Here is a 13,262-nt window from a genome sequence, read left to right on the forward strand (position 1 = left end):
AGAGAACAATCAGCATATGAAAGGAAACCGGAGGCGCCACTCGTCGCTTCGGTGTGGTTATTTTATAGCACAACGTAGCGGGGATATTTACTGTTGTGTGTGTGCGCATGCAGGTTAGCGGCGTCTTGCATGCGTCAGCGGGGCCAGGAGATACTCCAGCAACGGAGAAACAACAGGGACCCGTAAACGCAGCAGTGAGCCCTGGCTGGAGTGGAGGAGGAGGAGGAGGAGGAAAGAGTAACCTCGACGGGGGATCGCAACAAATATGTAGAGTCTAATCCTCTCATTAGACAGCAGGGGGTGTGTGCTGCAATCAGATTCAAGTGGTGCCGTGTCGGAAGACGGAGACCTGGCAGAGTGCTGGGGAAGATGTCTGCAGCTGTAAGAACATTATCTAACGCAGGCAAACACACACACACCAATTCAGTTTTTGCTCAAACACAAATTCCGAGTTGCTAACATGCGGATGGAATAATACCACATGGAAAAAATAAGAGCTGCGCACACAGGGCAGAACGCGCATAATCAAAGGGTGAACCCGAGCTGCCGGAGCAATGGCTGAGATCTCCACGACGCCTTCCTCCAGTTCACAGACCGGTTTTCTGCTTCGCCGTAGCCTGAGATGCTTTCTATATTCATTTCCTGAGCCGCGAGGGATTATTACAGATTTTTACTGCTGCTGCTGCTGGCGCGCAGATTTTGTTACCTTTTCTAAGAGCCAATTTAACTTGCGGCAAGAGAGCTGCAGAAGAGCTGCTTTCTGAAACTACTTTAAACGTTAAACACGCCGCGCTGGCCCCTCCGTTCGGAAGACGAGCACTCTTCAAAAACTCATCAAGTGCCAGTTCCAAAATTCCCTGTCCGCCTCTGCTTTCCACAATCTCCTGTTTGGCCTCAGTCACACACTACAAGCCTCCAACCCCCCTTCCCCTCCCCCCTCCTCCCATCTCCTCTCCCCTTCATCTCTTACAGGCACGCTTTGAAGAAAAACACAGGACGTCTCATCTCGAAGGAGTGTTTTACATTCCTTATTCCGCAGAAGCCCGCGTCCGCGGCTTTTCGAAACAGTGCGGCATTGTTTTGGGAAGTTCTTCTACACTGAGATCTTATTAACAGTTAAGAGGGGCTAATTGGCCGTAATCTCATATTAGTGTGATCTCACGTATGCGTTCAATGCCGCGAGCCCACATCTCACGCACATGCACGCGCGTAATCTTATCACAAACGCCGCGAGGGTCAGGAGAAAGTCAGCATGTTGTGCTCGAAGCCGCACGGCAACGAAATGAAGGATAAGACATTGTTGATTTTTTTGGGGGGGGGGGGGGGGGGGGGGGGGGGGAAACTTATTGGGAAGCTTTGTGGGAGGTTACCTCACACGAATAAACACACTTGAAAACATGCAGCGCAGCCCTCCCTCCATCTCTGTTTTTTTTCCCTTGAGCATCAGCTGAGTTGGCTCCTCGGTAAATAGTGCCAGAGAAGCTGTTCCTTCCCCCTTTTTCCCTTGAATGTCAGGAACAGTTTGAGCTGACGGTGTTTCATGACCTGCTTCGTCCGACACTTCTCCATCAGCACTGCAAGCGGCGGCGTATCGGGGGTCACGTCTCGCTGCCCGGTGCTGAGTCACTCTGCTGGCTCTACCTGTGCCATCCGCTGCCGGCCAATATTTGTGTCGTCATTATTCGTGTCGTCTGCACTCGGCAACGTCCGACCGTCTAACCACGAAAATCTTTCACGCATCCCACAGTTCATTAATTTTATCACGCATGTCTGCGTCTAACCAGGCAGCTAAAAAAAAAAAAAGATCTCATTAAGTGAATGTCTTCATTTGACATGTCCACGTTGGCGGTGCTGTCAAAATGTTCACAGCCAGCGTGTCAGTACAAGTCAGTACAAGTCTCATCCTTTTATTTCTGTCCTCTCTTATCTTCTCTCTTTAAAAAAGGATGAATTCTCTTTGGGAACTGACGTATTACACAGCAAAAAGTCATTACCAGTCATTACAGGCGCATAATCAGACTTAAAACACAGACTAAAACAACAAAGACGCAGAAATAAAACAGTTTATATGATTAAAAAGCACGTCAAGTCTCATAAGAAGCAGTAAACAAGTGGGTCTTTAACTTCGCTTCAACCGACCAAACAGCAATACCTCAACAGAACATGACTGATGTCTTGAGGAAGACTTTTCCATAGCATCGGTGCATGAAAAAGAAAGAAAAAGCACGCTCACCAGATGTCTTTTTTCTGATTTTGGGAACATTCAACAGACCCTGGGAGCGAAGTACACGAGAAGGTGCACAAAAGGTCACAAGCTCATTCAAATAAGAACATTTTTCTAATGTCATTATCCACTTTAATAAAATCACAGGGGAAGGTTTTGCCAAATCTCCAAATTACAAGCTGTAACAAGCAAATTCAGATCATTTCTTCTATAAATTTGCTGAAGCCTTCGTTGCAAATCTTGCGTTTGTGACACAGGATGCTATCACGTTGTGCAACTGACTCTTGGCTTCTAACCTTTACCAATTAAGCATTTAAAGGGGAATTGAGTTACTGCAAGCTATGGTAACCTCATCCCACTTTAAAAGGAGAATGTGAATGACAGGGACCATACATCACTGGACTCTTGTCAATGGTTGCCATGACCTGGAGGAAAGAGAGTCAACAAATGATTACCTGCCTTTCCATCATGTGTGGTTTTCCACCAACCACAGCAGAGGGGAACGTTAATTCCTCATTCCTTCAGCTTATTATTTCAAGTACTCGAATGCACTTTTTTTTCTCTTTTCTTGAGTGATGCTGTGGGTCTCACTGAGCTGAGCTTAAATGTGGCACAGGGCACTGCGAGACTTTGACGCCGTAACTTATAGCCAACCCCACTTAGCACTCAAACGCTAGTCACCGTTGTTTCTTTTCTGCCAGTTGGTTTAGATTCTGTTTCTACTTCCTGCTTCACTTTCAACAATGGCGCTTGAAATTTTGCCTAAAAACCCTCTCAGTTTACTTTGATCGATGTCCATGCATCCATCTTTATTCATCCAAAACAATCAATTTTAAAATTGCAAGCATGTGGAGATGCACATCAGGCAATGGTGCTAAGGTCTGTGGAGGTTCTGCACATGCCCTACATAGTCTGAACTGCATATTACGGTTCAGTGAGAGACACGAGCAAGTGAAGCTTTTTGTAATTCTCATATGCCATTTTATTGTCTCCTCTAACTTTGCCGCACAGGAACCAAACAATTTTTCTTATCCTTTGCGGTTTAATAATAAACTCACTGGTAGGAAAACAATTGGATAAATGCTCCAACCTAAAAGGGAATATGTTACGCATTAACCGAACTTTGCAAAAGCCCGTTCATCATCACCACCACCGTCAGACGGCTGAGTCATGTTTGACTGCGTTAGGTTTATGTCTAAACCCGCTGCTCCTCCGAAGCGACGGTGGACTCACCATCTTTTTCTCTGAAGCCCGGGGTGATTAGCTGTTGCCTCCCGGCCATTTCGGCAGAGTCTTCCTCACACGTTGCTCTAAATGCGAACGCTCAGAACAAAGCATCGCGGAGCTGCCAGCGCCTGTGTGGTGGACATATGGCGATGCCATGGGCTCGGGGGCATCACTGGGAGGGGAGGGGAGGGGAGGGGGTTGAAGGCATGGTGCAATCCATGCGATCCACGGTGGATCTGTGACAAAGTTAAGGGATTTAATGAGGCGTGCAAGGGGTCAGTGACAAAAGGAGGTCTCGGCACTTGCCCAGTGATTCTCTGTAGAGGGAGGGGCCGGTTTGAAGTCCTTGTTACTCTAATTCAACAAGACTCCACCCAGCCCACACTTCTTTTCTCGCTTCTTTTGTCCTTCTGTTTCTCTTTCTTTAATAGAAGGAAAAAATCCAGGGACGCTGAACGCACACTTTTAATATCTAAAACATCGACTCAACATCTACTCTGAGCGGCTTGAGACTGAAAAGAGCTAAATATTTTTATGTGGGGGTAGGGCGAGTTTCTTCTGCGTATCTGCTGAGGAGGGATTCCTGTTTTATGAGTCCTGCCTGCCTCCTTCCAGCTGAACACATCAGCTGGAATTTATTCTTGTATACAAAGTGAGCGCACACACACATAATGATTTGTCTTCAGCTTTAGGGTAACGATGAACGTGATATAATTCACAATGGAGCCTTGTTTAATAGGAGCGCGTTTGATTTACAAGTTTACGAGACTAAAAGATCTGGAGCGAGTCACAGATGTGGTGGCAAAATATTTATTCCCCTAAAATGCTGAAATTGTTTATGGTTCGGATGAGTCGTAAAAGGCCCACTTGACGCTAAGTTGAATAGAAAATCATTTATGTGTTTTCTCTCTCCAGTTTCCTTCGTTGACATAGCTGGGATGATGATCTGCCGCAACACTTTAAAGTCAGCCACGCTAGAACAAATGTCGACAGGCCAAAACAAAAGCAAGGCAGCGAGCCTTCCGCAGCCGACGTGAAACAATATTCGCGTTCATTAGGATGGGAGTTCGTTCAGTTTACAAGATTTTGAGTCATGCATTTTTTTTTTTTCACCAGTTTAGTTGTAACTTTTCTGGAATGCGTTTATGGAGACTTTATGGAGCCTTTCGCAGCGGCCTTTATGCAACACTTCCCAGCCTTTGTGGTAAAAAATGCTGTTGTGTAACCGTGTGAGGGCCAGCTGTGGCTTCGTGATATTTGTCTGAATCTGTAAAGAAAAATGTGTCAAATACAACAAACAAGAGCCGTCAGCTGTTGCTTTCGAGCCACCGCCCGAGGGTTTGTGTGCCGGCAGCAGCAGCAGCAGCAGCTGGTCTGTAGGTGACAGATGCTTTAAGATGCTATTTCCAGTTGGCTCCTGAGAAAATAGTTTTTAGCGTCTACCTGCCACAGAACATTCCTCAATAACTAATATACAGCAGCGATCAGGCATAACATTATGACCACCTTCCTAATATCGTGTAGGTGTCAAACGGAGAATAGACACGGGCTTTTTGAGGGTGTCCTGCAATTTAAATGTTGCTATTTGGGGCTTTTGGGTCCTATGGGTTGAGGGGATGGGGCCTCTGTGGGTCATCAGTTTAGCATCTAGTGCAGAGGTCTTCAATATTTTTCAGATCAAGGACCCCCAAACTGATGGAGAGATTAAGTAGGGACCCCCTACCTACTATATGTGTTCTATACTTAGCTTAGCCTAGTGTTATTGATAAATATACATTATTATTATCATCATTTTTGTATTAAATATTAAGTTATCCTTTTACTAAAATATGTTGCATTCATGTTAATATGTATTTAGAGGTTTGGAGGCACAAGGGAAACCTACACGATAGAAGGAAGGTGGTCATAATGTTATGCCTGATCGATGTAAGTAGGGTATATAGACATAAAGAGTGGTCAGCGGTGCAACAAACATTTTGGCATATTTTAAGTTAGCACTGAACTCATCAACACTGGTGTATGCACCGGATGCACTCAACTATGCAAAGTTGAGTTGTGAGTCAGGTTTTAGAGAAGAATGCAGAAGTTCCAGATTTCATACCGTTCAGTATGAGGTGTCCTATAATAATGTCAAACCGCAGCATTACGTCTTCTTCTCGCTGTCGGCTTCCTGTTACGGTTGGCAACTTTTTTTTTGTGTGTGTGTGTGTGTGTTTTTTGCCTTTGCTATCAGTTGACTTGACAAACCCCGTATTTGTTGGATTCCTTTCATTTCTGAGTCGGCGACAATGGCAGCAAACAGGAGTGACACATTCCAGCGTCAGATTTAGTTAAAATTTAAGCCATTACAGCGCGGGATCTATAATAACGACTAAACGGACAGGTTCCTGTTCAGTCAGGTCGTTCAAACAGCTGATAATCCGGGAGCTGTGAGTCGTGCAGATATTTTTGCATTGCGAGGAAATGGTGGATTACGTTCAGACATGTTATTTAAGAAAAGCAGGTCCACATAAATGATTTGATGTCCAAATACTAGAACAACTAAGTCAGGATGAGGAGACTATCAAGGTCAATGTGAAGCTGTTATCAGTACTAAGAGCAAACACGTTATACGCTGATCAGCCATAACATTAACCTCCTGAGACCCGACCTTTTGTTACGTATGCATTTTTAATTTCTCCGAGGTATTTGGGATGGATTGTACCTTAGAGCTATAAAAACTAAGCAGCATCTTTGAACAGGGCGTAGTTCTGGAAAAATTCTGTCCTTACATGTGGATATTTCACTGTATATTATAATAAAGTCACCAATATGTAACAAAATATAAAACTGAACATGGCTTTACAAAGATAGAATCGCAACTATTGCTGGAAATTCGTTACGTTTGCATGTCATATTAAACTAGAAAAGTACATTAACATAAATAAACAAGTTTCAACTGTATAATTTGATGAGATTTTGTACATTTTTGCTCATTTGTTACGAGATCGGGCGCAGAATGAATCCACTGAAATGCCCGTTGTCATGTTTTTACACCAACTAGTATCTAGTATAACTAGTAGTTATGAGGATGAAAGTTTAAACGAAGCAGAATAAGAAGCTGCCACAATGAAACTTAACGTCCCCATACAAGGACGCAGGGTCTCAGGAGGTTAAAACCACTGACAGAAGGAGTCAGTAACACAATTTGATGTTCTGCTGGGAAACGTTTTGGACATTTATTCGTAGGGATGTTACTTAGAAATGGTAGAGCCAGACCCGACAGGACGCCCTCAGACGGCCCATGTCCATTCTCTGATGAGTCACAACTGTTTTTGGAGAGCTACACAATATTAGGAAAGTGGTCATAATGTTATGCCTGATCGGTGAATACTGGAAGGTTTCTCAGCCACAAGAACAGCCAGAGAATTGTGCAGTGTATATACAACCAGGAAAGCTGCTGTTGTGCCACACCCAGATAGGCGAAGTCCCAAACAAACTTTGTCTATTTCAGAATCCCACTCGAGCCTCGACTTCACAAAGCAAAACAGGTCTCGGTGCGTGTGGACGGCGTCTCAGTTTTCACTCTGGCTCACACCCTGCTGAGACCTTCGGTGCCCAGGCTGTTGCATCAGCAGCTATTCAGTGTCGCAGTGTTCGCTGGGCAGCAACAAAGCGAAAGCTGATACGGTGTCCATCCTGACTTTCTTTCTAAATTTCACTTCATAACCTGCAGTCGCACCCCACGACCACCTCACAGAACCACTAACTGCGCTTAAATAAATCCCGATGCTCACACGGTTGAATATGTTTGGGACCATCTTTACAACAGTGACGGCTTTTCTACCTGTTATCGCCGCTTGGACGTTTAAAGAGAGGCTGCTCACCGGTAGCGTGTAAGCACAGTGTGTGTGTTTTAGATTAGAGATGGAAACTCATTCTGTGTGCAGTCACCTTGATGCCTCCGGGCTCTGTGGGTTCTAACATGAAGTGAAAAGTTCATTCCTCCCCTTTGCCTTCTTTAGCCTCCCTCCACTACATTATGTTCTTTCTTTACCTAAACCCTCCCATCGCCCTTTTCACTTTGTCCTTTCCAGTACTAATACAGAAAGTACCTTTGATTCTTCTATTTTTACATAAAAAAAAAATGCACTAATACAGTTTTTGTGCCTTAGTAATGAAATTCCAGCTGTAAATTGTTTCAGCGCCAGCCACCATGGCTGCGGAGGAGTGTCCGCCGGGAAGGAATGACCTTCACCGCGCCGCTGGCCAAGAGACAGAACTAAATCAAAGCTGCTGCTAGTTTTAAGACAGCCACTGTGCACTGGCTGCATGGCCCCTGGTGAATTATTTATGCATGAAATGAAATGACCCCTGGCAGTTTAAAGACAACATGGGGTGGGGCAAGGACAAAAAAAAAGATAGATGAAAAGGCAGGGAGGATGCTTCAGACACGCAGGGAGAGAATTTACTGTATATTTTCCATGTGCATTAACCTTTTAAGCACCAAGTTAGGATAGAAAAAGGTGTGTGCTGACAAACTGAGAGGTCAGCTGTCAGGAGGCTCCTGCAGAGTTTCACATTTGAGGTATTTCCCGACCTGCTGGAGGAGCAGCTTGATGCATGCTTTTCAATGTCTGACTTCATGAGGACAAATAGGTTTTAGCTGTAACCTCCTGAGACCGTAGCTTTTGTTTGCATTGCATTTCTCCAGGGATCAGTGGGACCTAAGAAGTTTAAAAACTAAGCATCATCTTACAACAGGAAATAGTAGTGTCCTCATATGTGGACTACACTGGGATTATTCCATTATTTATATTATCCAAACAAAAAACTGTTCATTTTAATACCTGTACATGACTGAGCAAAATAAATTGCGAACAATGTTCCAAGTCCCAACGTCCTCAAACGAGTACTTGATAATTAGCAACGTTGTAGCTGTTGATCGTTGCTGTCAATAAAATTTGTTAAATTTGTGCGTCATATTGAACTAGAAACGTTAATAAGCATAAATAAATAAGTTTTAACCATGGGGGTTTTAATCCTTGTCCACTTTTGTCCTGTAATCATCTGTAGAATGAATCCGATGAAATTCCCGCTATCATGTTTTCACCAAGCGGTAACCTCCAGGTCTGAGTGATGAAGCCTGATGGTGAAACTGCAAAAAACTGCAGTTCATCATGTGTCCAAAATTATATTACAGTACAATATTAAACATGTTTACAGCCTGGTACAAGAATCGTTTTTGGTGTCAATAGTTTATTGCACTATTCATGACAAATGTGCGAGGGGTGAATTTTGTTTAACTCATTCATTTTTTAAATTTTTTTATTAAGGTTTAAAAATAATTTAGGTTCGTTCCCGCTTTGAGTGCCCTGCGGTAGCCTGAGCTAACAGGTAGCAGAGAGTTGGGTGGGCGGGTCTCAACATCCGACACGACCCTCCACGTCCATTTTCAGAGTATCTGAGTGTGGGCGGAGTAAAGCTCATCCAACATGGCAACCGCTGACTCCGCCCACTTTGGGCTTAATTTTCGGGGTTTAGAATCCAATGGGTGACATCTTGATGGGTTTGTCCATTGTATATATATCGTATATACCCTTTGCTGCCACTAAATGGCAAACTAAAGTGTCCACTAACGAGGACAACGGGTTTAAATGAAGTAGAATCAGCTATAATAAAAACCTAAAACTTAAAGTCCCCATATGACGACGCGATGTCTCAGGAGGTTAAATTAAGATTATTGTTGCGTAAAAGGTAAAATTAGGAGGTTGGCTGAGATTACGGTAAGGGATGAGGAAGTGCTTTGTGCATGTCTTGTGCTTCGCTGATGCATAAGACACACAAACACTCACAAAGGCAGCTGTAAAGTGCTCACTCAGTGCAGCAGCTGCATCAGCAGAGTCAGACAGAATAGAAAGCAACGTCTTTGTGTGTGTCTGTGTGTGTGTCTGTGTGTGTGGTGGAGAAAGTGCGCATGTGTGAGGAGTTAAGGGTGATGGGAACAGACAAAAGGGGAATCACTGGTACTCTCAGCCTCCATTAGACTAACCCTATTGATCAGTATTGATCCCTACAACCACCGAGCTCCGTCTAATAGGCTTCTAGCTGCCCTGATACAATGACAGCATTAGCGCACATGTCCAGATGGATGGAGTCCGAGGAGGGGGTGGGGGCGGTAGGAGGATGGACCGCGGCCAGAGCAAGAAAGACAGAGAGAGAGCGATAAAGAGGCTGAAAAAAAGATTTACAGGTCCGGAGGAGAGAGGAGAGGAGGCAGTAATGCTGATAATGTGCACGAGGCGGACAGCAAAGGCGAGATTTAACCGGACAGAGAAATAGAAAAATCACAGCGTGCTTGAGTCAGCAAAATGTGAAGCAGGAAATGAATCCATTTCAAACGCTCTGCGCTGCTCTTTCACCCTGACGGACACTTAGTGCTCCAGACTGGTTTAGAGAACATAAAGGGGGGGAAAGAGGAAGTCTCTTTGTAGACGTGGTGATAAAAGGATTACATATAAGTTTAAGTGTCTGTCTGTGATTAGAGAAAGAGAAAGGGGAAGAGTGATTCTTTTTTGTGTGTGTGTGTGTTTTCCTGTCCTGTACTTCTGCTCTGGAACACCCTCCGATTTGAATAATAAACTAAGCCGTCGCTGTAACTTGGCCACCTGACTCTTGTTATCAAAGCGGCCAGCTGAGCGGATGGAATCAAGGAAGGAGTCTCTCTCCGTTCTACGAGAAAGCATTTCAGACATCTGAGCAATCCTCCCTCGCGCTCTGTCATTCTTCCTCATTGACATTGTTTAAAAAAGGTGAAACAGAAAGATTCATTCCCAGCACCGCACGGCGCTTTGGAGTCATTTAACATAACTTCCCTCTAGATAGAGGAAGGCGCGTGAAGGCAGTTGTGTTAAAATGTCGCCTCGGACAAGTTTATCACGAGCTCGTTGCCGGATTGAGACGCCTCAGTCTTATGAATTATACAAGACATTTTGTGCTATCGTTGACAGTAATTTCTCCATGTTTGAATCAACGTGCACGCTATAGACGCTTCAACATGTCAGCATAGTAAATACGCTTGAACTGGTAGATTTGGCCGCGTGCCAGTTTTCACATAAAGAAGACATAACATTATGACCACCTCCCTAATATTGTGTAGGTCATAGGTCTTCAATAAGGGGATGATTAGACATTTAAATACACATTATACAACACATCTAACAGGTATGGGCCTTTGGAGGGTGTCCTGTAGTGTCTGGTAACACAATGTTGTTAGTGGGGGGGCCTTTGAGAGGAGGGGCATTTGTGGATCATCCCACAGATACTCGAATACTTGAATTTGGAGGCCAGGTCAACACCTCGTGCTGTTCTCCATGTTTTTGTTTTTGAATTGTTGCATCCTGCTGAAGATGAAGTTGTGTCTTTGCTACGGGGTGGGGTGGGGGTAATGGTGATGTGTAACATCCACACACCTGAATGTCCGGTCCAAAAGTTTCCCAGCTGAGCACTGAATTGTCAGAACATGGTTTAAATGTTATTTACTTCTCCTTTCAAAATACAACCAAATATGCCAGAGTTTATACCAAACAGGATTTCCTACCAGAGAGGCTGTTTCAACGCTGGAAATGTCAGCACAGCACAAAGTCAGCTGTGTTGCTTACTTTGAACAAAATAGTTTTTGAGCCTCTATTAATCTCTGTTAATCTCACTCCAGTCTCTTACACGTACAACAACTGTTGTATCACTGACATTTTAAAGTGGTTTTAATGTTGTGGCTGATCGGTGTACGAGAATAGACAGAGATGACTCAAGCGTTTCTACATCCCTGTGTTACAAATGTGCCATAAAGGTTCTGTTGTAATCTGATCCTAATGGGATATTCCGGAGGATATTAGTTTAAATTATCGGTGGTTAATGCTGGTCTTCCCCTCCTGCTTCTCATTCATCCAGACGCATGCACGCCGGCGATGAATCAGCCATTAAAGTCCCCGTTGTTTAAGGATGTAAGGGTTCATTTAAAAGACATCAGCAGTTCTAGAGCACTTTCTTCCAGAACCTGACCTTTCAGTTCACAGCCTCACACATTTCCTCATAATATAGCCTTTGGATTTAGTTCACGTTTTCCTTTTTCCCTTCTCGGAGGCTGAAGCCTGCAGCCTAGTAAAAAAAAAAAAAAAAAAAAGAAGAAAAAGAAAGGAAGAAGAAGAAGCTGAAACACAGTCCGAGCTTTGTGCAGGAGGATTGCGTATAGAGCGCATAGTGTTAGGGTAACCAGGCAGTGCAGCTGGGCTTTCACAACTATGCAACTTTAAGGCAGTGTTTAAATCAAGATCCGAACGACAAGGAGCCTGTTCTCCTCACAAACACACACACACACACACACACATACAAAGGAGAGAAGGGGAAAGAAAGAGAACCACTAAACCATGGATAGTCAGTAATGATGATTCTGGAAATAGTAAATAAGATGTTTGATCTTGGAAGTCTAAAATAAGTGCGGTTGCAGTGACCATTTTGGATTTTTTGAGTATTGAAACACACTGTATGTCTACTACATATATACTGCTCCCATAAACCTTCCTTATTGCTTGTATGGAAGATGCAAACTGGCTGCTATAAACTGTCCCTACAGGTATATGAATGTCAAAGCCAAAGCAGGCGTGCTGTTGTCACTGAACAACCAACTAAAGGACTAAACGACATAAAAGGAAACAAATGCTTTCTCCAACACTTTCTCTAAAGTCGGTATTTGGACGAAATTGTTCCACAAGAAGGAAGAAAAACTTGCCAGATTGCTAGTTGATCCACCCCACTCCTTCTCCACAACATTCCTCTCATGAATTAATCGTGGTATTCCTATTTATTTTTATTTAATTTTTTTTAGTTTCTTTTTTTTTTTTTTTGTAGAAACGAGACAGAGCTGGTATGTGGATAAACCCGTTACAGAGTTTTCCATTATCACTACCAGATCTCTTCTCATGCTCTGACCCATGGTTCCAGTGGCTATTTCAGGACTGGACACTTCACACGCACATGTGCGCGGACATACACTAAGGTTTTCATCGTTAACTAAAAGCCAAACTAACAATTAGAAGGTGTTTATGTCAAAAATAAATCTGTATGTGATCAGATCTGTATGAGGTGTCCAGCTTTGTGCATATGTCTTTAAGACGTGAACTTGAGTAAATCTCTGCCCACTGCTCCAAGTCCACCTCTCTTGAATGGGTTAAATGCAGAGAACGAACTCCTCGTGTGTAACATATGTGCAATCATTTTATTTTTAAACTTCCTAAATTCTCTCCCAGACAAATACTTTCACATAATGTTGAAAAACATTAAAAAAAACAACCTAAAACTCATACTGAAACTACTAACTACTAACTACTAACTAAACTGAAACTAAACTGTGAACATTAAATGAAAGTAAAATGAACAGAAAACAGAAAGAAAGCCGAAATAATAAATACATTTAAGATATAATAACTCTGACAGCCACTCACAACCCTCTCCTCACTGTTCAACTCACAGAAAACATAAATGTCATTTTGTCCCTTAGCACCTGCACGACAAAGACCCTTAGGTTGGACATTAGTGTGAGGAGAAGGCGTGGCAGCGTTCTACTAGAACACCTCAGCTAAGTGCTAAAAAAAAAAATGTTTATCCCTTTTAACTGTTCTCGTTTAACTACACCTGATGCTGTGAAATAGCCAGAAGAGATATTTGCTCTCCCCTTTGCAGCATCAACACTCCCCCCTGCCTCCTCTTCCCTTTCGCTTCCTTTTTTTTTTCTTTGCCCATCCCCCCTTCTCCATTTATTCCTCCTCGGATCTGT

The sequence above is a fragment of the Mugil cephalus genome, chromosome 3 (assembly GCF_022458985.1).
Source record: "Mugil cephalus isolate CIBA_MC_2020 chromosome 3, CIBA_Mcephalus_1.1, whole genome shotgun sequence".
Lineage (NCBI taxonomy): Eukaryota > Metazoa > Chordata > Actinopteri > Mugiliformes > Mugilidae > Mugil > Mugil cephalus.